Source organism: Prinia subflava, chromosome 5 (assembly GCF_021018805.1).
Source record: "Prinia subflava isolate CZ2003 ecotype Zambia chromosome 5, Cam_Psub_1.2, whole genome shotgun sequence".
NCBI classification, from domain to species: domain Eukaryota; kingdom Metazoa; phylum Chordata; class Aves; order Passeriformes; family Cisticolidae; genus Prinia; species Prinia subflava.
In genome coordinates this window covers 24,042,755-24,066,308 of record NC_086251.1, presented here as the reverse complement: position 1 = coordinate 24,066,308, position 23,554 = coordinate 24,042,755, and the positions used below count along the sequence as shown (strand labels likewise).

Sequence of the window (23,554 nt, the reverse complement as noted above, 5' to 3'; positions counted from 1 at the left end):
AGCATCCACAAATTCTCCTGGCAACCTGTTCCACTCAGGTGAGGAGGCAACCTCATCACTCTCACAGTAAAGAATTTTTCCTAACATCCGACCTAAACCTACTACCAATCTGAAGCCATGGCCGCTCATTCTGTCAATACATGCCCTTGTAAACAGTCTCCCATCTTTCTTGCAGGCTCCCTTTGGGAACTGATGGTGCCAAACAGGTCTGCTTTGACTGCCATACATTTCTTGGTCTGAACAGTCTAGGTGTCCCTCTAACTTCAAACAAGCAGTGGAGCGAACGCACATGGCTGCACAAATTGTCATAGGGCACATGTGGCTACTACCTCAGGCAGGTTCTATCTCCAAAGCAACTTTTCAAATGACAGCTAAGAAAGCAAAATCCTAACTACTGATACAACAGCATTCCCCCTCTGAGAAAGAGGATGTATTTCACACACAGGTTAGTACCTTTTTGGAACTCCTTGGCAGGATAGTACAGATGCAACAAACTTATGTGAATGGAAGAACAGATTAGACAAATACTTGGAAGAGACCCACCAGAGGCTACCAGACAAATCACAACAGGTGAGGTTCTGAGCTTAAAACAGAGAGACCACTGAGTCAGTTCTGTGGTGATAAGAAACACTAGAGGTTATTAACCTCTAGCAATGGCACTGCTAGGCCTAAAACATGCCAAAGAGCAGGAATTTGCCTATGCATTTGTGCTAGGACAAAACAAACCATACTGCATGAAAAAAAAAAGAAAAAAAAAAAGAAAAAAAAGAAAAAAAAAAAGAAAAAAAAAAAGAAAAGAAAAGAGAGAGAAGAGTTGTCCTGTTAAAGCTACTCAAGAATTGAACTATACACATTTAATGCAAATGGTCATTAAAAATATCTGCACTATATTCATTTGCTTTAGCAAGTAACACTAAACCCTCCCCAACAGCTCCCCCAACACCACAAACTACACAACAAAAACCCCAAACCCCACATCTCTGGACTTCAGGAAATGTGAAAGCACAGACAGAAACCAGTATACACAGTTCCCTTCTTTTAAGATGCCTTGCAATTGCTTTCACTGTGCCACCACACAACTGATGAACAAATTCAATCTGTGCTATACTCAATATCTGGCTCACTCCTGAGGACAATCAAATGGCAGACGGTAGCTCTCCAATATGAGAGCTTATCTACCAGGAAACAGGTTACAACATCTGTTCAAATCCAAGAAGCCAAAAAAACCCCACCCCACACTGCAAATAGGTCCTGCTCTGCCAGTAACTGCTACTGACAGCACATCTAACAAGAACTTGGTAGCTGAATTATCAGTCTTAGGACCCTCTTATAACACATGACTGAAGTCCACGAAGTTTAAGGCAGTGGCCTACAATTTTCCTCTCATCTTCTGATACATTGTCTCTTCATCTGCTTGCCTGACAGGGGACCCAGGATTGTGCTGTGAATATCCTGACGGGACTGTGGGTACTGGAATTCTACGATGTGAGTAACCCACAGCTCTGCAGACAATGATCTGCTTCTCTAGGCCAGAACAGCTGCATGATGCTAGCCTGAGTTTTACTGTCTTAGTGCACAGCTGTCAGCAAATACAGCACCATGAGGCTGCTAACCCAGTGCTTGACCCGCTGCAGCTGTGTCTGCAGCTTCAGTGATGCTGCTACAAAGGCTGGCACAGGCATTACCAAAGAGAGAAAAATGGAAAAGCCTGGCCATGAGACTACCTCCTGACAGGGACCTAAAACACCCACCTCTGACCCTAAAATTTCTCATTACCCTATTGTCAATGGGGAATATGAAAGCTGATAGGCTTCACAGCATTACCTTGATCACAACTATTCTTTCCAGAATCTGTATTTATTTAATTATTTCTTTTACATAAAAAAAAAACTCCAATGACTGTCAAATATCTTAGTCTGCTATAGTGGTATGTACACAGTGACAGACAACTTCAGTTAGCACAGTATGTACTCACCCTGTTTTCAAGGAGAGTACTTGTGCAGCATTAGGACAGTAGATTACTACACTAGCTCAGTGAAAGAAGGAAAAAATACGCCTATCTGTAAGTAAAATCCTCAAATTAAGACAGTTTCTTAGAAACTTCATCTTCTCTTTGGTGTTTAATTATCTCCTTCATATACCTGTACTCCAATGATACATTACATGCTTACATTAATCTTCATAGAAATATAAGAAGAGGTACCTGGATTGTTTTCTTTTCCTTATATTGCAATACATTTTCTTTTGCTAGCTTTAATTTGTAATTAAAGTTCTCAATTGTTGCCTTCAGAATAGTGATCTGAAATTTATGTTACATTTCTGTCTTGCCCTGATACATTTTGCTTACTTTGCAAATTTCCTTGTCTTTTTCAGACTACAGGAACGAAGAGGGAGGCAAATTGTAGTTGTGAATTTAAAACTAAGGCACAGAACACACGGACAAACTTACTGTGATGCAAAGAAGACAACAAAAGTCTGGCTCAGAAGACACTGTATTACAGGTACCAGACACAAAGCATATAAGCAAACAAACTGCAAAAAGACCAAATAATTAATTTGAAGCAATTAATGCAGGACAATCCCTTACAGCACCAGTACCTGTAGAAGAGATAACAACAAGCCTCAACGCAGCTTTCCTAGAAAAATTAATTTTGTAAAATCGCAGACAAGGAGTAAACATCACATGCTTAAACCTCTTTGCAAGACATTTTACAATTAATAATTTATATCAGGAAAAGCATTGATGTATCCCAGGGCAATTGCTTTTAAAGCAGAATGTACAAATTTCTTCCCCTCGTTCTAGTAGTATACTAAAGACAACAATAACAGATAAAAAAAAAAAAAAAAAAAAAAAAAAAAAAAAAAAAAAAAAAGCAGCTCTTTATCCTTACCTCTAGGTTCTAGTTTGTTTTGTTTTGGTTTTTTTTTTTTTGTAAATAGATGTGAAATGTCTATTTCAGATACTGCTTAAGCTCTACAGTAAGGTATGTCAAAGAAAATTTACATAAAATTACAAAAAAGAAAATAAAGAAATAAAAGAAAATTTAAAATAGTATTTTTTTAACATATGGAAACATTCCTGTAGTTTGATGTTGAGAAGCATTTTGAATTTTTATAAACACAGTGCTAGAACATAAAAATGCTTTCACTTTGGAAGAGATAAAAATCTATGGAAACCTCAAGTACCTAAGAGAGATTGAAAAGACCTGTAGACACTTTGGCACTGCAGACAGAAAAAACTTCTTGAGAAAGTAGGAAAAGTGGCTTGGTCACAACAATAGTAAGAGGAAATTAAGGGAGCTGTCTGACACAGGAGACAAAGCAGGAAATGAGTACAAGAAGAGAGGACACACATTTCTACCCTGTGGAAGGACAGGACACAGGATGGAACATTTAAGGCAGCAGCAAGGTTTGAGTTTTCCTCTTGCACCCTTTGGTTTACTGACTGAATTCAGACCCTGAAACACAGAAATACAGGGGACAAATCACACTTGCACTACAATGCTCAAATCCTTACTGCAAGAGAATAAGAATATAATGCTTGCAAGTAATCTTGTGCTGAAGGCAAGGTACAGATCCCACTTAAGAGTGTCTTTGCCCTCTTTCTTTCCAGTAAATGTTGCCTCTGAGTTTGGTTTCTTTGTTTGTTTGTTTTTAAGATAGCAAGATAGCTGAAGGTAAACTTCTGGCCATCTTTTTGTGCAAGAAACAATCCCGCACGCTATTCTATGGAACAGAAAACTTCAAATATGTTTCAACTTTTTTACCTTGTCAATACAAACACAGCATTTATAAATCTGGTTTCAGGTATCTCTGTATTTTCCTGTCCTTTCCTGTATGATGTGGATCTGCAGCTCTGTACTTAGTCAAAAAGATACACTGGAAAAAAACATTTTGCAATCTCTACAATATTCACCAGATTTTTAAGGACTCATCTACACATTTTAGGAGAATCTTCTGACACTGAAACAGAGCCAGAAATTATTCCTCTAGTAAGGACCTGGAAATCCAGTCATTCTTGGAAAGCTCTCAGCAGTCTGCTTGTCCTCAAGCCAAACATGCCATAAAGCATTACAGCAGGCCAAGCGACTGCATTTACACAGAGAAGGCTGTATGGCTGCATGCTGGAGCCAAGGGCAACAAAGAACCAGCTATACAATTCCAGGACAATACCATGCACAAAGATTTTCATATTTATATTATTTATATTAACCTGCAGGAGGAGAACCTCTGAATCAAAAATGCCTTTAAGTTTAGAGCAAGCAACACATCTTGTGCACATGTAAACTAAAACCTTAAATTAAGAACTGGCCAGAGTCACTTTTTTTTTTTACTTAAGAAATGTAATATGTTATCTTAACTCAAAGAAACAAACTACAAATTATTATTCTCCTTACTGAAATGTCTTAGAATAGCAGTTATACACATTTAAAATTTTTATGATAGCCTTTTATTTTCTTCTTCTAAGTTTCAAGAGACCTTTTGGACTAAAAGCAACAAGTCTCAAGTTTCATTGTCATTTGCATCCATCAGAACAGTTGCACAAGCCATTTTGAGGAGTTCTTTAATCTCAAATTGTTTTTATGAATAGTACCAGATACAAACAAGGATCAGTTAATATTATACTACAAAAAGTCACTATCTCTCTCTCATTTCATTTTATCCAAAGGAAAGCTTTTTGTTGCATGTCACCTTAAGAAAGCTCAAATGTAGCCTAGACAGGGGCTGTCTAGGAGAGTACATTATACACTTTAAATAGTAATTGCTGCAATGATAATTTTTATGTTGAGCACTAACTTAGAACACAATAAGGCATCATTTCCCCATGGCATGAGGCTACACAGGCACAGCTCCAGCACTGTCCATGAAGAGAGTGGAATGGAAGTGGGATGTGGTGTCCCTGAAAAGACAAACAATTCAACCTACCACATACACTGCGAGGTAAAACCAGAAGCAACAAGAGAAGCTCCAGGATCACTACTGGTACAGGACAAATGAGACTGAGTAAGTTATTTTTTCTCCTAGTCAAAGCTGGGACTCCTGCTGCCTACTCTGGATAAACAGCCATTTGCAAAACTTCACTAGCTTTTAAGCTACTCAGGACCACAATCTAAGTATCAGAGAGTTTATTTCTGAAAAAGCATCTCCAGAGTCAAAATAGAATCAGTATGATATATATACCTCAGTTTTTCAAATCAATCAAGAAAATACAGCCATGTTGATTTAAACATTTACTCTTTAATAACGTCTAAATAACCATTAGATACTGTAATAGCTTTCAAGTTCAGGAAGAGCTAAGCCCAAAAAGAATGAAGAATACTACTCTGATGCAGTTCCTTCAAATTAACGAATAATTCTATCATCAAATAAATTTATGTCTACTTTCCTAAACTACAAATGGCTTTAGAAGTATTGAGGAAGAATTAACTTTATACAGCAGAAGAGCCTAAATGCCTTGTAGGTTTCCTGCAGGAATTACAGCTTCTCTAGCTGAAGAGGCAGAAGGACAGATAGCCCAGCTGAAGTGCACCTACACCAATGCACACAGCTGGGAGAAGTCTCACTGTCCCCAGCCTTTGTTCTTGTGGAGGACTTCAGCTTACCAGATGTTTGCTGGAAATACAACACAGCAGAGAGGAAACAGTCCGGGAAATTCTTGGAGTGTGTGGGTGGTAACTTCCTGACACAGACAGTGAGGGAGCCAGTAGGGAAGGCATCCCACTGGACCTGCTGTTTACGAACAGGGAACGACTGGTGGGTGATGCTGGAAGCTGCCTTGGGCATCACAATCACAAAAGGACAGGTTTTGAATTTTGGAGAAGGAAGAAGGTAATGCCAGCAGAACTGCCATCCTGGATATCTGGAGGGTAGACTTTGGCCTGAGGAGGAGCTAGTTGACGGAATCCCTCGGGAGGCAGTCCCAAGGGGCAAAGGAGTCCAGGAGGGCTGGACATGCTTTAAGAAGGAAAACTAAAGGCTCAGGAGCAGGCCTATATGCTGACAGATGAGCCAGCGAGGAAGATGACCAGGCTGGCTGAACAGAGAGCTTTGGTTGGAACTCAGTTGGGAAAGGAAAAAGTGTATCACCTTGGGAACAGGGGCAGGCAACTTGGAAGGACTACAAAGACGTCCTGATGTTATGCAGGAAGAAAATTAGAAAGGCCAAAGCCCAACTAGAACTTAAGTTGGCTACTGCTACAGAAGACAATAAGAAATGTTTTTCAAAATGCATTAGCAATAAAAGGAGGGTTAAGGAAAATCTCCATCTGGATGCAGAGGGAAACAGTGGAAAAGGATGAGAAAAAGGCAGGGGTACTTACAGCCTTTTTTGCCTTAGTCTTTGATAATAAGTCCAGTTTTCTCAAGGTACCCAGGCCCCTGAGATGGAAGACAGAGATGGGGAGCATAATCTAGGAAGAAAGGGTTACAGACTTGTTTAAGTCCATGGGACCTAATGGCATCTACCCATGGGTACTGAGAGAGCTGATGAAAAAGCAGCCAAGTCACTTTCCACCATTCACCAGCAGTCCTGCCCAACCAGACAGGTCCCAGCTGACTGGAAGTTAGCAAATGTTACATCCCATCTACATGAAGGATTGAAAGGAGGATCTGGGGAACCACTGATGCCTAGAGAGGCTGCCTGGAACAGAGGCTAAACAGTGTTAAAGGAATAAAATAGGTATTTATTAAAAGGCCTTCAAAGGATACACCTGGGCAGTATAAGAGCCTGGTCATGGCTCTACCCAAGATGGATGGATGACAGGTCACAAGTTTTCACACTTTTATAAGTTTCAGTCCGTTTACACATAGGAATTAATTGTCCCATTACAGCTTCAAGTTATGAAGTCCCATCCTCCCAGATTGCTCTCCTCAATTTACTGCTGTTTATACCTTTTGGGCCTGAAGCTGCAATGGTGTTCTTGGTTTTCAGGCTGGAAAAGGATTGTTTTGTCTAACTACCCTGTGAAAAGAACTTGCTAACATTTTATATGAAGTTCAGAGTTACATACTAATGCAGTACAGAATCTGGAAAGCTAAAACTGAAGGCATTAGCACAGGCCTGTGAGCCTGACCTCTGGGATGGGGAAGGTCATGGAGCAGATCATCCTGAGTGCCATCACACAACACACACTGAACAAGCAGGGGATCAGGCCCAGACAGCAGGGGTTTGTGAAAGGCAGGTCCTGCTTTACCAACTTTATCTCCTACGTCAAGGTGACCGGCTGAGTGTATGAGCAAAAGGCTTTTGATGTTGTCTACCTGAACTTCAATAAAGCCTTTGACATTGTTTTCCACAGCATCCTCCTGGACAAAGTGACTTCCCATGATGTGAATGGTACATGTACTCTTTGCTGGGTAAAATCTGGCTGGATTGCTGGGCCCAGAGAATGGTGGTGACTGGAGTTACATCCAGTTGATGGTCAGTCACCAGTGGTGATCTGCAGGTCTCGGTACTGAGGCCAGCTCTGTTTAATCTCTTATCAATGGCCTGAATGAAGGGATCAAATGCATCCTCAGCAAGTGTGAAGGAAACACCAAGCTCTGTGGGGCTGTTGATCTGCCAGAGGATAGGAAGACGCTGCAGAGGGATCAGGGTAGGCTGGATCAATGGACTGAGGCCAGCTGTGTGTGTCTCAGCAAGGCTCAGTGCCAGGTCCTGCACTTGGGTCACAACAACCCCAGGCAGCACTGCAGGCTGATGGAAGTGGGGCTGGAAAGCTGCACAGCAGAGCAGGACTTAGGAAGGTTGGTTGAGAGCAGCTGAACATGAGCCAGCAGTGCCCAGGTGGCCAAGAAGGCCAATGCCATCCTGACCTGCATCAGCAGCAGTGTGGCCAGCAGGACCAGGGCAGGGATTGTCCCCCTGTCCTGGCACTGTTGAGGCTGCACCTCAAGAGCTGTGTCCAGTTTTAGGCTCCTCACTACAAGAAAGGCACTGAGGGGCTGCAGCATGTCCAGAGGAGGGCAATGGGGCTGGTGAAGGGTCTGGAGTACAAGTCTTATAGGGAGAACTTGAATGAGATGGGGTTGTTTAGACTGGAGAAAAGGGGGCTGAAGGGACACCTTATTCTCTTTACTACTGCCCAAAAGGAGGTTGTACTGAGGTGGGGGTCAGTCTTTTATCTCAAGTAACAAGACCAGACTAAATGACCCCAAGTCACACCAGAAGGAGTTCAGATTGGATATTAGGAAGAATTTCTTCACTGAAAGGGTGTCAAGCATTGGAACAGGCTGCCCAGAGAAGTGTTAAAATCTCCATCCCTGGAGGTACTTGAAAAATGTGTAGATGTGATGCTTAGGCACAGGTTTAGTGCCAGACTTGGCAGTTTTCTGTTAATGGTTGAACTCTGTTATCTTAAGAGTCTTCTCCAACCTTAAAGATTCCATGACTATCATTTGACAATCCACAATCTTTTAATGACCATTTTTATACCCATGGAAGTGCCAAAGACTTCCATTTTGGAAGGGGCCTGTATCTGCAGAAATTTTATTTGAACACAGACACATTTCAGCATGGTAAATGTGTATATGACAAGAGTCAATACAGAGGTAAGACTGTCTCCTTACCTCAAAACAAAGCTCACTCTTCCTCATTTTTATTCTCTGTACCTGACCAGAAGCAGAATGCCATCAGTTTTATTCTGATATATCTCTGTAGAGTTAATAATGATGAGGCATTTCCTACTGGGACATATACAAACAATTTTATATACCATTATTAGATGCCCAGGAAAAGACTCCACCCTCTTCCATTTGGACACCCTTCTTATTCACATTTAGGCAGATGAATTCCACTTTATTTAGCTCTTAAGATGAGAAACCATGGATCTTGCACCAAATCACAGTGACTTATTCTCATCAACCAGAAGCTTGGTGATTATCTTGCTATTTAAATAATCTGATTGGTTTGTTATTTAAGTATTCCAAATATATTGATTCTGGACCTGGGTCCCAATTGGAGAATCCCATGAGTTTGAAAAACTAGGCCTAATCAGTATAGTCTGTCTCAAAAGATGCAAATTCTTCAGAAAAAAGCCAGAAAAATGATCAGTATTCTCTCTTTCTAATCTTCTGTATGGTCCTAAAGGACAACAAAGGACCAGGAAGCGCAAAGTACAGAGCATCAGTCACTAGAAAAGAGGCTGAGTGTTTTGCAACCCACACAATGCCTGGAGACAAATGCCCTTAAACTTGTATTTCCAAACACAGAGGTCAATCACCAATTCTCTAAAAAATCACTTGAAAATGAAGGCGTTCCTGGATTTCTTAAACAAACTTTAGATCTTTCTATCCTGATGAATAACATATGGAGAGACAGGATATCCTGCACTTTAAAGACTAATTTGTTTTTCTTTCTGATACAGACATAACTAAATCCTTCCCAATGTATTTATGAAAACTGTATCAAATGTCTGTCCATAGCAGAAAACAAATCTTTCCTCAAGACAATATAAAAACTCAGTTCTCCCTGGCTGTCTACAGACCATAGCACACCTTAAATGTTTGCCATAGCAGAGGCAATTCACTGGAAGAACAAAAATCCCCAAACTTTGGTTGAGGTGATACTGATAATGTTACTTAACACAGCAGTTAACTGAAACTCTTGAGGTGCAGTACAAACAGTCTGATATGTTCTTTTGTACTCTTCTGACCACAGAGGAAATCATACCAACTTCCTAAACCTGAGAAACAACTAGATCACAGAAGAACTTTTTACTGGGCTGACAAGCTGACTCTGTCTATAATGCAAGCTACCATGAGAACCAAACATAACTAAAGGACACAGCACTAAACTCTCACCTGCAAGGGGCATTTGTCTCTGCTGTCACATGAAACTACACCTTACTGGACTTCCTAGCACTAAGAAAATTGCACCAGAAGATCCTCACGTTTGACTCCATGCATTTTCATACTAGACTATGTTCTCATTCTGCTGCACATAATCAAATTTCTCTCAGCCCAGAAGGAGTTGTTCCACTAATACTCACCTTCAGGGTACTACAGAATACTGCAGATTTATTCTGGTCAAGAAATTACTGTGAAGACATGCATTCCTACTTCGCAGTTATGTTTCTAAAATAATTAAATTATAGATGGAGTTAAAGATGTCTATTGACTCAGTACTCACAGTTCTGAACTGTTAACACTCCCAACCCCCTTTGGCAGCACAAAGGCAGGAAACTGCAGAGTTTAAGGTTCAGGGAGCACTGCTCACTGCAGTGGAAAATGACTCCTTTCATCACTGAATGTAAAAACAACATCTCTCCAAACCTCTGAAAGGAAGCTCTACTACACAACTGAGGGATACAAGCTTTAGTGGGTTCATACCTGCAGCTACGCACCTCCCTCCAGCCGTTCCAGTCTTCACTCTAAAAGATAAAGAAAAGCACACATTGAGGACTCCAGAGTTAACATCAGGTAATAACAATCATTACAGGAATTCTACCTGGTAAAGCACTGGGACTGGGAAAGCAAAGCTTTTTTCTAATAACAGAAGTCATCATGAGGTGGTAACAACCCTAACCAGTCATATTTTAAATAAACAGGGTAAATGAAAGGGTGCACAAAACCGGACTGCAAACACAACATGGCTGAAAACAGAAGTCTTAGAGCTTCCCAGCAATCTTCAGTGGACTTATGCCACCTATCTGACTTTTTGGCTGTCACAACAGAAGCAGCTACCAACAGCAGTAGCCACAATCCTAAACTCCTATTTGGTGTTATTTTGCCAGCTGCAGCACTAACAGATGACCATGAACCTGCAGAGGGGAACTTTAATGTATGACTGCATAAATGGAAATTTATCAAAAAGCACTGAAATAGGGAACACAGAATTGAACAACATAAGGAAAAAATGTTATTTCTACATCTTAAGCAAATAATCAGCCAGGAACCATACAGATTTTCTGTACTAGCACCTCATAAATAGGGGATGCTACTTCATGATTCAGAGTTTTCTTTTTGCAAACTCAGTAACAGACTCTCAACACAAGCTAGTCCATATTTGAAAACAAACTTGGGATTTTTTATTTGTGAGGTTTCTTGACTATTTTTCCCCCTCAAATAATTTCTTCTATGCCTTCTCCTGGGTTATTTTGCAGAACTCCACTCTTGTCAGTCTAGCAGTATTTTACAGAAAATCTAAATCTATTTACTTATCCATAGTTACCAAACTAAAAACTGCATTCACCAGCAAGAAGAATTATACAAGACTATCTGAACTCCCATATTTTGACTGCTTTGCAGGCCCCTGCTTAACCTCTGTTCTGTATTTTTTCAGTAAGTGAGAATAAGCAAGCCACGCCCTCTTCTAACTTGCCATGTAATATACTTGGTTATTTGTCACATGTACTCATGCCCTCTTTTTCAAAGGGAGATCTCTTGATAATTTTCAATTCTTCTAAATTCTTCTTATTTGTTCAATTTATTTAATAAAGTACTAAAGCCTCTAAAGGAACAAAGAATCCTAAACACAAGAACAAAATTAATTTTCTTACAATACTTATTGAAAACAAAAGCCAATCCATGAATCCTGACAAACATAACACAGTTATATGAAATGTGCATTTTTAAAATTATTAATTTTTCTTTCCTAGAATATTACTCAAAACTGACTATTGTTCAGGGAACACTTTACATATTTATTTTTGTTCTGTTTTACAACAACATTCTGAATTATGAAGCTCCAATTAGTGATTGAGGCAAATGTTACCTTAAGACACTTCTTCCACCTCAGCCAGATTCCTCTGCTTTTCTGAAGTTTAATTACAAAATATTTGTTTATGGACAAAAAATGGTCTCAGATCCCTGCTAACAGACCTTCCTCATGCCTAACTTTTAATTTATTCAAAACAACACGTATCACAGATTTTTTGCTTATATGCTAAGTTATACTACTTTGATAATCAGCTTTCAGAAAAAAAAAAAGAAATACACAGCTACTTGATCTTGGAATGGTTAAGAATATCTGTATAAACAACTTTTTGATGTTAAAAAGAAATTCTTCACTTCACACATGTAACTGTAACTCTAGTGAATTAATTTAAAAACTTCAAAGAAACCAGAAGTGCAGCTAACATAGCCAGAGGAAGCCACAACTCTTGGATACCTTTATGAAAAAATACACACTTCACTGAATCAAAGGCAAAATCCAAGACAATAAAAACTTCAAAAAACAAGCAGCAAATCTGACAATCACCTGTAGAAAGCCTGGGAGAGTGCTCAGATTATTTTAGTATGGTTTATTTAATTGCATGCAGAACATAAATACACTGAATAATTTATCCAAGTTCATACATCAGATAAACCTGGCCCAAAGGCCAAAGAATCTGACAACTGTGTTTCTTCTCAGGAAAAATCTGGTCTTAGATCCCTCAGACTCAGGTTTATACATACACACAGCTGAGTGCTGCTAGCCATATGTGCAGCACAGTCACTTCTGTAATTACCTGATGGGGCAGTAAGCTCTTGTGCAAAGTAGGTTCTCCCCAGCCAGCATTTGATGCTAATAGCCAGCTGTTCTCATAGCTGCAAGACTGTTCTTAGTGAGGTCAGCAAAACAGTTAATGGGGTAAATTCTGATCTCTCATCACAGCTTTTATAAAAATTTTCCTGAAGTTGTCCCCTTACTAAGGTGCTGCATCTCAGTACAGTTGTCACTTCCAACTACTGCACAAGGCTGAGAGGAACTACTGACACTACCTGAGTACCCCATGCAGAAAAACAAAGGTTTAATGCTTAGATTTAATGGCCCTGCCAGATCAAAAGGTGACAACATATACCCTCACTGATGAACAGTTGCAACTTTTGATATGCAACGTAATATAAATAGAACTGCAGCTGGTAATGAAAACAAGTGGCTCTACTAAGTAATACACAAAGGATATGAGCCCAATAAATCCAGTAATACTGCTTTTCTACTAAGTGGTAAAACTTCTGTCTCACAAGCAGCCTGGACCATCTAAGAGAATATCAGATCATTTAATGGATTCTGATCAATGAAATTACTGTCACAGTCAGCACTTTGTCTAGACCAGTTAGTTCTGATTTCTCATTACACTTTCCAGGAACTAATATTTATGGGATGTCAAGGTTACCATTGGCAATAAAAGAGGCCAACAGATCAAACTGACCACGTAGCTCAACCTCAGATACATCCTGGCGTCAACAGTCTCTCACATAAATCAGCATCCAGTCTGGACTCACTGCAGATTTACATACTTTTAGGAACCCATTTGACCAATAATGAAAATTTGAACATACAGAAGGAACTAGTTCTTTGGAAGAAGAACGGGAGGGAGATAACGATGCATCAAAGAGCGACGGAGCAAGTGCTCTAGAGACTGCAAACTGAACAGAGAGTGCTACACAACCAGGGGAAGTCTCAGTCACTGCACAGCTCAGGCCACAACCCACAGAAAGTGTCACTTTGTAGCCACTCTTACTAATGAGGCAACAACACAACAGAGATAGCAAGCGGAAACTCCTACGGTATAAACCCCTACTTTTATGGTATAAAAGAGAAGGAGATGTAGTTTTTTATCCGAGAAGTGCCCGTCTACTGCAATCTTTACACCAGCCAAACTCTCAGCACCAAAAGCTCCTTGTTCAATGTGAGGCCACAGCTCAGTCACTGCGCCTGCTTCATTTATTTTGGCAGACAGAGCTGTCAAACACTGTTTTTCTCAGTGCTGCCAGCACACAAACTAAAGGGTATACAGGGTAGCAGACAAACTATACAGTTAGCAAGTTGATTTACTCACTACAGTATGTTCTACTACAAGAATGTAAGTTTTTTCAACTTAAACGTAATAGGAAGAACAGACTGAAGAATAGAAGAAGTGCACATTTTGGGACTACTGCAGACAAAAACAAAAAGGCAGGAAAACAGTTAAAATGCTATGCTTCAAGTTACTTTAACCAGGACATCATAAAATACTTAAGATTTGGGATGTTGATCATATTTGCAATGTCTGTTCCATGTCCAGTCAGCATTTAAAGCCTAAACACCTCCAAGATTGATCATTAAGTCTTACAATCCAAAATGAAAGTGTCAAAGACACACTTGAACAGTACAAACTAATTCCATAATCTACTGTTGAAAACATGGGACTGGGGCTTAGAAGACATAACTTCTATTATTAACTAAGTGGCTGAATAGTAACTTTTTGGTCCTAAGAGTTTCCATTTGTACAATATGGAGAAATATGTACAAAGATTATAATCGTATTTCTTTGTGAAAAGGTTTTTTGAAAACTAGTGACAGAATGTATTTAATCAGTCAGGAGTGTCATCACATTGTTACAGCTGCATCTCAGCTGAAAACCTTGCAAACAACTTCACAAAAAAATTTTCCACAAAACATATGTCTGTTAATAAGAATCCAAAGAATCTCGCCAACAAAAGATTTTAGCTTGCTATCTCTCGCCAGATTATGGTATGAAGGGACTCTCAAAATCTATCAGGAGTTGCAAATAGAGAAGAAACTAAAACAAGATTTCATTTATTTTTTGAATGAAGGTCAGAAAGCCTGCATTCATGTATTGCTTTATGGAGACTCTACAAGCCACAGGAAGACCTGTCACATACAGCAGAGTTTGGTCTTCTTTTGGGTAAAAGATTGAGTTTTAGTGACCACAAACAATATTCTCAGTTTAACCACTAAGCTTATTCCTAGAAGCAACTGAACTCCTAGTTCAGCAACTTTAGCTGAACTTTAACAATCTCATCCATCTCAGCCACAAGAGCTCAAACAGTAACACTTTTGACTTACCTATCTTCAAATGCAAGATAAAAAAAATCTCAGTGGGGAAACTGCCCCTGCACAATGTTTAGACAGACACAGTTTGCATGGCTCTGTGTCAAAACCTTTTACACATCTTTTTTCTGATTTTACAAAAGGAAATAGATTCAAAAGCAAACAGAATAAGGATGCATTGCAGGTCACCCACAAAGATCTTCAAATGCAATCACTATTCTGTATTACCACACCTAAAATGCCAAAGGAATGCACACAAAGTGTACATGGCTGTTTCCAGCATCTACTCCTAGCTTCAGGAGGAAAATCATTTTGAGGTGCTCCAATTTTGAAAGATCAGAATTGAATGGTACACAAAATTCTGACTAGGTCTGAAATCGTATATTTGCAAAATGTTTAAGTATAAATGCTTTTCTTTTATTTCAAAGAAGCACAGCTAAGAAAGACTGATTTACCTGAAGCTTGTATGTGTCTTGCTTGGCTTATATTAGACAAATACTTGCCATGAACTCTACCGTGCAGAATCTGCCATTGCCACGCCTGCAAACCAAAGAGTAAAAATATGCTCAATTATTTTTATCTTTATTTTGTAACAGGCACACGGTAAACCCTTTGCAGAAATAAATGGATTCAAATCACACTCATTTACATCTGCAAAGAACAGGAGTTACTGTTCTATTATAAACAATGAATATTGATTCAAATCACTTTTAACAGCAAGTAATTTTCATTAACACTTAATGAGGTTTAATACTGGCTTGAGCTGAAGCTTTAAAAAATATTTCATACTATTTCTTTTTCTCCAACAGAGGCAAATGCTGGCATTGCTGCAGGAACATTAACTTATGAATGCCCCACTTTTGCTCTAAAACACAAATTTAATAAAATGTAATCATTTCACTGCAAAACAGGTCTTACTAAGCTTCTAGTCCACATCTCTGAAGGTTTCTCATTTGTCATAATTTGTATATACTTTGATTTCTTTTTTGCAACATTTACTCCCCTCCTCGGTATCTTTATATAGTATCTGAAACATACAACTGTAAATAATACAGAAAAACTGCATTAAAAAAACCCTGCGTTCATTTATGATCTACTGAAAACACATGACTACATGAACATGCCATGAAGCATCATTTTTGTGTGACTGCCAATCACAAATGTAATGCTGGATGTGTGGAGAAGGATCAAGAGTGTCAATGTACTTTGCCAGAGCTAGAGGGTCAGTACTTGCTTGAAGTCTTATGGATGTATTTTCAGATATTCCTCACTGACACACTTATCCATCAGTTCATTTCCATTCACTTTTATTGGAAGGCATGGTATGACACCTGCTAGGCGTTTTCCAGTGCTAGCAGGAAGACACTCCATGAACTTTATGGCAAAAACAAGTGCTATAATGCATCTTTGGCTGCATGAGCATGCAGAACAGACATAAAATAAATATCTTTCTGGATTCTCTATACCTCATGCCTAGATTCTGGAGGCATCTTATACTTCTAAACCCTTACAGTCTACGTGGCACATCATTTTCTCTCTGTCCTCATATCAGAAAAGCTCACCAACTTCCCAAATGAACAGCAGGCTTTCTGCAGAGCAGCATCAAACACAGCATGTACCAAATACTGCATTCATTAAGAAGTATGTTAAGACAACATTTAGGACTTCCCTGTCCTAATTACATGTGCCCCAGCATGCAACACAGGCAAAGAATTCTCACTTAATATTTTCAGGTTATACATCTGAGAAGAGTGGATACGAGTTCTCCATAAACATTCAACAGAAATGGGGAAGAAACACAAAGGAATAGATTGAGATACTCCTGCTATAGGTCCAGTTTAAGCTGGTGCTCTTGCCAAAATAGTGCACAACTCTTTTCTCACCAGCTGTCCATCCCCACCTCTGTGTAACAAGCCTGAGAAAGGAAATGGTCAAGGTGTGACCTTGTCCACCACCACCAACAGGAAGATAATAGTTTAAACTCAGACATGCTCCTGGATTCAATTCACTGCACAACCACACAGATGTTCTTGGTAGCACAAAAGAAAGGAAAAAGGCATGAAAAATGGCACAAGCCTCTTTCTAAGCAATACTGGCAGATGCTCATTTAAATTACTCATGGAACTAGATCATCAGATTTAGGTACTGAATTTCACACAATTAAATCTCTACTGACTGATCCTTTTTAAAGGCCCCAAGTGATGAATAAGGCTTCCACTGCTTCTGTAAAGAAAATACTATGCTTGTAAGAACTACATACATGTCCTTCCATATAATCATCTTCACTGCTCCACTTCTTTGTCAGTGGACTGCCTCAGATATTAGAGACATGTCACTCCATATTCTTGATTAAACAATATGATTTAACTTCTTAACATCACAAGTAAATGTTTTCTGACTTTCATTTATTCTTCCTGGAGTTTAATATCTGTAATTACTTTACAATAGCAGTTTTAAGTTTCATAAATCTGAAATGCACACTGGACTTAATTCAAAATTTCTGTAATCTTTCCATATGTCCACCTTTAACCTAACTTTATTATTCAACTGCATAATTATAATATTTTTTTGAAAGGGCTTATTTTTGTAAAAAAAAGAGAAAAAGGGGAAAAAAAGCAATAGGGCGAGAAGAACATGAAAAATTACACCTTCCTGTGGAATTTCAGTACTTTCAAAGGACATCAGACAAAAGTTAATTTGTGTCCCACCATGATTAAGCCTTTTCTGCAGACAGGGTAACACAGTCAAGACAGAATGGATTATTTGGTATTCTCCCTTAAACACAAAAGTATATACAGCAAACAAGATTTCCTGTCTTGACAGCTTGGCTTAGCTCAGAACAATGTCACTTTCTCATATATTGCCTTTAGGAAGATTCTAACAAAATGGTATGATTGAAATTCCCCAGTGTCATTGTGCTACTCAAATGCACTTGGTGCACATATATTTATTATTTATTCAGAGTTCTGTCCATTTATCATGGCATCTTTCACAGAGCAGACACACAGTATTTTTAAACATGCAATAGTGTACTTCTAAGAGGCCTTTGAAATTGCCTAACCATATTCCTGCTCCAAGACTACTTGGAGGAAAAGGTGAGTATGCTTCAAGAAAACACTCGAAAGCTGAGGAATCATAAAACTCCAATCACTGGCCTCAAACAGTACCAAGATTTGTTTTTAACTGGTAACTCCTATAAATGAAAAGTTGTCAGCTAGGGAGTCAGCAAGTGGAAAACTGGGAAGACAGGCAAGCAGAGGACCTAATTCTGGCAAAGGATGCCAGAATTAGGCAAAATACCAAGACACTTCAGGTAACAAGCTTAACATTCCACAGGCTGCATATTTACAACAAATTCCATAGGTTTTCCACATGAAGATGGAAAAAGCTACTGCCGTGTGTCCCCGTTACACAGAATGATCAGAAAACAGCCACACAACTAAGCTGCTTGAGTTCAATGAGTTCAAGAAGATGAAGATGACCCTCTGTCACACATCAGTCACAGGTCCCTGCCTGCAGACATCAGTACAATCCAGACATTGCCAGGTAGCTTAGATCCACCAATTTGCCTCCAAAATCTCCTTCCAAATTCAAGAGACACACAGCTTTCTCAGGAGGAAATACACTGAAGACACTGCAGTGGTAGGAAAGAAAAAGAATTCAAACTGAGTTTATGGAATATGGTCCTTAAGAAAAAAGGCAGACTCTTGGGAAAATCAACTTCACAACTGAAACAATGTTTTTCTCTCTCAAATTCCAGAAACAAAAGGTTGATGCCTATTTGCATAGATATTCAAAAGACAGCAGAATTTTAAGGAGACAGTATTTCTTAAAATTCAGAAGTACCTTATAAACAATAACCCTCATTCTCCCTCTCAAAAAATTATTGCCACAGTTAATGGTGTATTCAATTGCTGCCACTATTTTGAGCACCTTTCTGCTACTCAAATAAGACTGTATCAACAGTTTACTATAGTGTAGCAGCTAGTAGCCTTTCTGCACTATTTGTTCATCTGATCTACTATTTAAAAAAAGCAATTGTGAACAGTCATCCCGATGTGTGCAGGGCCTTAATACAAAGTTTACGCAAGCACACGGTCTGGGAAGTCTTAACTGCAAGTTTCCAGTCCTTCCTAACAAGGTATTTCCTACAAGCCCATCCCTGAACACCAACTCCCGATTCCAAACTAGGCAGGCCAGGGTCTAGCTCCTCATTAATCCCCATTGCCCATAACAAGCAAAGACAGCACTCAGATCTTCCAGGACAGGATCTAGCTTTCATTAATCTTCAAGGCAGACAGTGACAACAAACCTTTTATGGAAGGATACAGGCCTTGGCTAATCACTCCCCAAAGCAGGAAGGGAGATTAAAATCCTCATCCCAGAAGACAGCAGCTCTTTTGCAGGTTAAATCTGTGTCTTTCGGATGCCACTGCCACCCACTACAAACTGTCTCTGCAAGACAACTAATTCCTCCATTTCCAGTCCCTAGACTCCCCAGTTTGGATGAACTGCATTTTACAAAAAAGACAACATCCACAAACAGATCACCTTTCACTTGGAACACCAGTCATCCCCACAGACAGACAGACAGACGGACGTAACAGACTATAAGCCCTGGCTTTCAATTCTGCTCAGCAAATGCCCACCAGGCCAGCCACACTGCCTGGCAAGCCAGTGTGCTCTGCTGGACAAATATAGAAAGCAGAAAGTGGAACAACCCTTTCAGCAGAAGAGATTCTGCTCAGCTCCCCGAGAGGGAGGAGCAGGAGCTGAACCAGCCGAACTGCTTTACCCATACATGGTCTCTGAAAGGGACCATTGCTAAGACAAGTTCCTTTACACACGCACACCCTCATTCACTGTCACACCGTGAAAGGAAAGGAAAGAACTAAAGCATACAAACCTAAAGGAGTTACTGTTTTGAAATCAGTTCCAACTCCACTTTGTTTGTGCCCATCTTAATAATGCACAAATGTCTAACACTATTCACCAACAAAATCTGGGCAGCAACTCAGAAACAAGACAAAAATCTTCCTCCCAGGGAATCCCCACATCCACCAGCATTTCAATAACTATTGAACTAGTAAAGTCTTCCTTGTTGCTTTTGGACACACATCCACACATAAAGTTCTTGGTTTGACCTTCTCCCCCCTCCAGCCCAAATTGAATTACAGAAATCTTTTTAAACCCTTCTCCCTTTTCAAGTATTGTCCTGGACCAGGAAGCATGACCTTTCTCGTTGGTTGACACTAATTACTATGGTGACCTGCCGTTCCTTGTCTGCTTTCCCTGTAGTCCTTTCTGCCAGTGTTTAAACGCTAAACCTTTTCCTATGCATTCTTCTTAAAAACAGAAGAAATGCACTTCTATCTATCCTCTTCTCTCTCCATCCACCTCATCCCTTTCACATTTTGGTGCAGAAAGAGTACAGTAAGCATAATTGAAGACCCAAACCTCCCTTTCTTCATAGAAAAAAAAAAAAAAAAGTGGCACAGTCTGGTTTTTTTAGTACACAAGTAAGACAGTTCACAAACTCAAAAGCAGTTTCATTTATATCAAAAAGCATTATTTTTTAATGAGAGCTTTATTACTGCATGCTGCTGTCTATTGCTTCTCCTTGGTGTATCCCACGTTTATGTGGTGATACCAAACTACTTTACAGGAGTTACCAGAAAAGTTCTTTCATACAAGTGGAAGCTGCAAGTTCCAGCTGTATCAGGAATGCAGCAGCCAATTCAGAACTCAGAGAAGCACAGCAGTCAGGTAGCTTTGTTAATGTCATGGCAAGAAGATACAAAAGTGCTGGCATTCAAACCAACAATCCTGACATTTTTTCAAATTTCTCATGACTGAGATAATGGTTTAGGCTTGCTGCAAATTCAGAAGACAACAGCATATGCAGAATTAGCACTACACCTAAGTAGAGCCTAAATTATATATTCCTTACAAAAAAGGATCAAGAATATGTGTCCTATCTTGCTCCCCAACAAATGCCTATTAAACTTAGTCTTGAATTAAAGGAAAAAATAATTTTAAAGCCAGAGAAATTCCAAAGCAAATTCTGCATCAGACAATTAAGTGTCACAGCAGCTTCCACACTGTGAAATACAGACAGTACCACCTACAGCCCATCTCTGATAGTGAGCAAATTCTGGCACTGAATGCATAATCCAGAGGGCAACACGGGGTAGCTTTAGAGTAGGTAGTTCATAAGTATCAGAATATTATCAATTTTTCCTAAGTCTCCAATGCCTTTAATCATGGATTTCTGAGCAGTCAAAACTGCTTTACAGAAGTAAATATACAATCATTTTTCTTCACCAAAGAGTTTGCATATTGATACTTTCAAAGGTATCACTTCTAATGTCACTTAGGACTGTGCAAGGATTTTTTACTGTTTCAACTCATGCTCAGCTGTGCTACACCTTGCACACTCATTGGACAATCACGTGCAAGAAAACCAACAAAAAACCACGAATAAATATAACTCATCACTAAGATGACCTGTCATCCAAGTATTTTTTAATTCAGAATTTTAAATGGAGAACAGAAAATTTTTGAAGACAAATAATAAAATACAGGTAAGTAGGCAAAAAATATTTTCAGATGGTGCTCTGTTTTGGAAAACAAAACTATAAATTAGAGAATTACTTTGACACTGTATTGTGCCTACACAAAATGCAAAGGCTAGATGTGATGTTCAAAATACATTCTCTCTTCCTAAAAGATCAATATTTCATTGCCTTCTGAAGAAACATTTATCAAAACTCTATCTTGTAAGATTTTGCAGAGATAATCAGATGCCTGGTGTCCATCCTGCAAATCTCTAGGTATACTAAGAAAGATGCTATCGTTTTTGTATGTAGACTTGGACATTGTCTGCTAAGTGCCTGATTTGAATTACAAACTCCTCTGCTGTGGAAAAAGCAGACATGAATATTCCCTTTCCAACAGAGTCTAAAAAATTTGTGGATTGCATGCCTACATTGGAATATCTTTTGAACTGCATAGTTTGGGACAAAAATAGCAAAGAATATGCAAGGGTTCAGTGAAAGCCTGAATTTTAAGTGATAAGATGTTTGAAGGACAACAGTTTCACTCTGACATGTGAAATACTGAAATCTAGTGGATAACAACTACATTATTTTTGTGAAAGGTGCAGTACAAAAGAGCCTGCAGACAGAAGTGAAAGCTACCTGAAAGAACAGTTTTGATAGTGGTGTAAAAAAGAAGCCAAGGTCCTGAAAAACTCAAATTAATTTAAAGTAAAAACAGTGTAAGACAGTCACCTGGGTTTTTAAATGAACTGGGAGAGCATTCAGTTCTGAGAGAATACAGAGCATGCAATCATTAAAAGGAATGCTCTGCAAAGGAAAGCCTGCCAGATACCACACCAGCATGACACCTGATATTCAACAAACACCCATCCTCTCATCCACACGCTCATTCAAGATCTCCTTAAGGTGTGCTGCTGAAAAGAACAAAGAACCCAAACTGCCTGCTCATTTGCATGCATTTCAGCAATACTCAAGCTAGTTATTCCATGCTATATTACAAACAATTTAGTCACACCAATGTAAAAATCAGAGTGACATGGTTTTAAGCCCAGTTTACATAATCTTAAATCTACCTGGGAGTTTATCATCGCCAGCCAAGCCAGTTATAAATCTACTCCAAATTGGTAAAGACTCATTACCAAAACTTGCAGTCTGCCAGTTTGCCACTAATACTCTGCCTCTAACAGAGCAGCCAGTAAGCCAGCACACCTTTTCTAAAAACAAAAGAAGGATTTCTCTGCTGGCATAAGGCTTTCCCTTACATATACCTGTGACACAAACTGCATCAGCTAAACTGAAATTCTTCATTAAGAGTTGGAAACCACTGAAGATTTCTGTTCAGCCATCTAGTTGCTCATTGCTCATCCTGAATTCAGCTAGCAATGATGCATTTTCTCTAGCACAGAGCTAAGACAGCTGGAAGTTTGAAGCTACTCAAGATGTCAAAGATGACTTCCTTTCCCTGGGATGATGGCTGTGCTGCACTCCACTGCTGTCACACAAATAAGCTGCTCTGTCCATCACCGTTCAGACTCGTGAGCTATTCCTCCCTACAGCACAGCACTTGCAGAATAAGTGGCACTGCAGCTTTGACCCAATGTATATTTTAGTTCTACTTGCTTGAGCCTCACATCAGGTGCAAACAAGATGATGTTCAGTTGATGCTTGGGAAATCTCCTCTTGAAGTGTGAATGCTAAAGCTCTCTCTTTTCATTCTCATGTCCCAAACATGAAGTGTCTTGGCATCTTTGTAAAATAGGTTGTTGAGCAATAGCAGAAAATATGGTATCTTGCATTCTTGTATTTATTCATATAACAAGTATCTCTGATGACTGGAAGAAGGCAGTAAAATCACTGGTCACTTTTTCCAATCAAGACAATCTCTCCTGCTTCAAGAAATCTTGTAATGGGATCACCACTCAAGCTCCTGTGCTGTGATTTCTTTGAGAAATACCCATCAGAGGCCCTAGATAACTTGTCTCAATTTACAATTCCATTCTAATAAATACTGAAATATTTTAGTCTTCTTTTCCTCTATACTACTTTTTCTCCTGTGAAATACCTGATAAATGGATAAAAAATAATACCTTCTTGCCTGAAAGCAGTTACCAAGGCAGTGACTAACTCTGCACATAGTCTGGAAGGACAAGTCATCCTAACCATATCCAGACTGAAATAAAACACTTCAGACACTCAGGACAAGACTGAAAAATAAGAAAGCAGAAATACAGATCTG

General features: G+C 39.2%; 1 protein-coding gene across 18 annotated transcripts in view; it reads right to left on the bottom strand.

The window, feature by feature from the left end:
* The window catches only part of CELF1 (CUGBP Elav-like family member 1), a 61,751-nt gene that overhangs the window by 35,106 nt on the left and 3,091 nt on the right, over positions 1-23,554 (bottom strand). For 9 of the 18 annotated variants that reach the window (XM_063398401.1, XM_063398394.1, XM_063398399.1 and 6 more), the window contains exons 2-3: positions 15,214-15,298; positions 10,330-10,370 (exon numbers count right to left, since the gene is read on the bottom strand). The exons of 1 other annotated variant lie outside the window; for it this stretch is intronic. The gene's annotated coding sequence lies outside the window, so the exon portion shown is untranslated. The remainder of the gene's footprint in view (positions 1-10,329; positions 10,371-15,213; positions 15,299-23,554) is intronic. 8 more of the 18 variants (XM_063398407.1, XM_063398408.1, XM_063398410.1 and 5 more) reach the window with 3 other exon arrangements.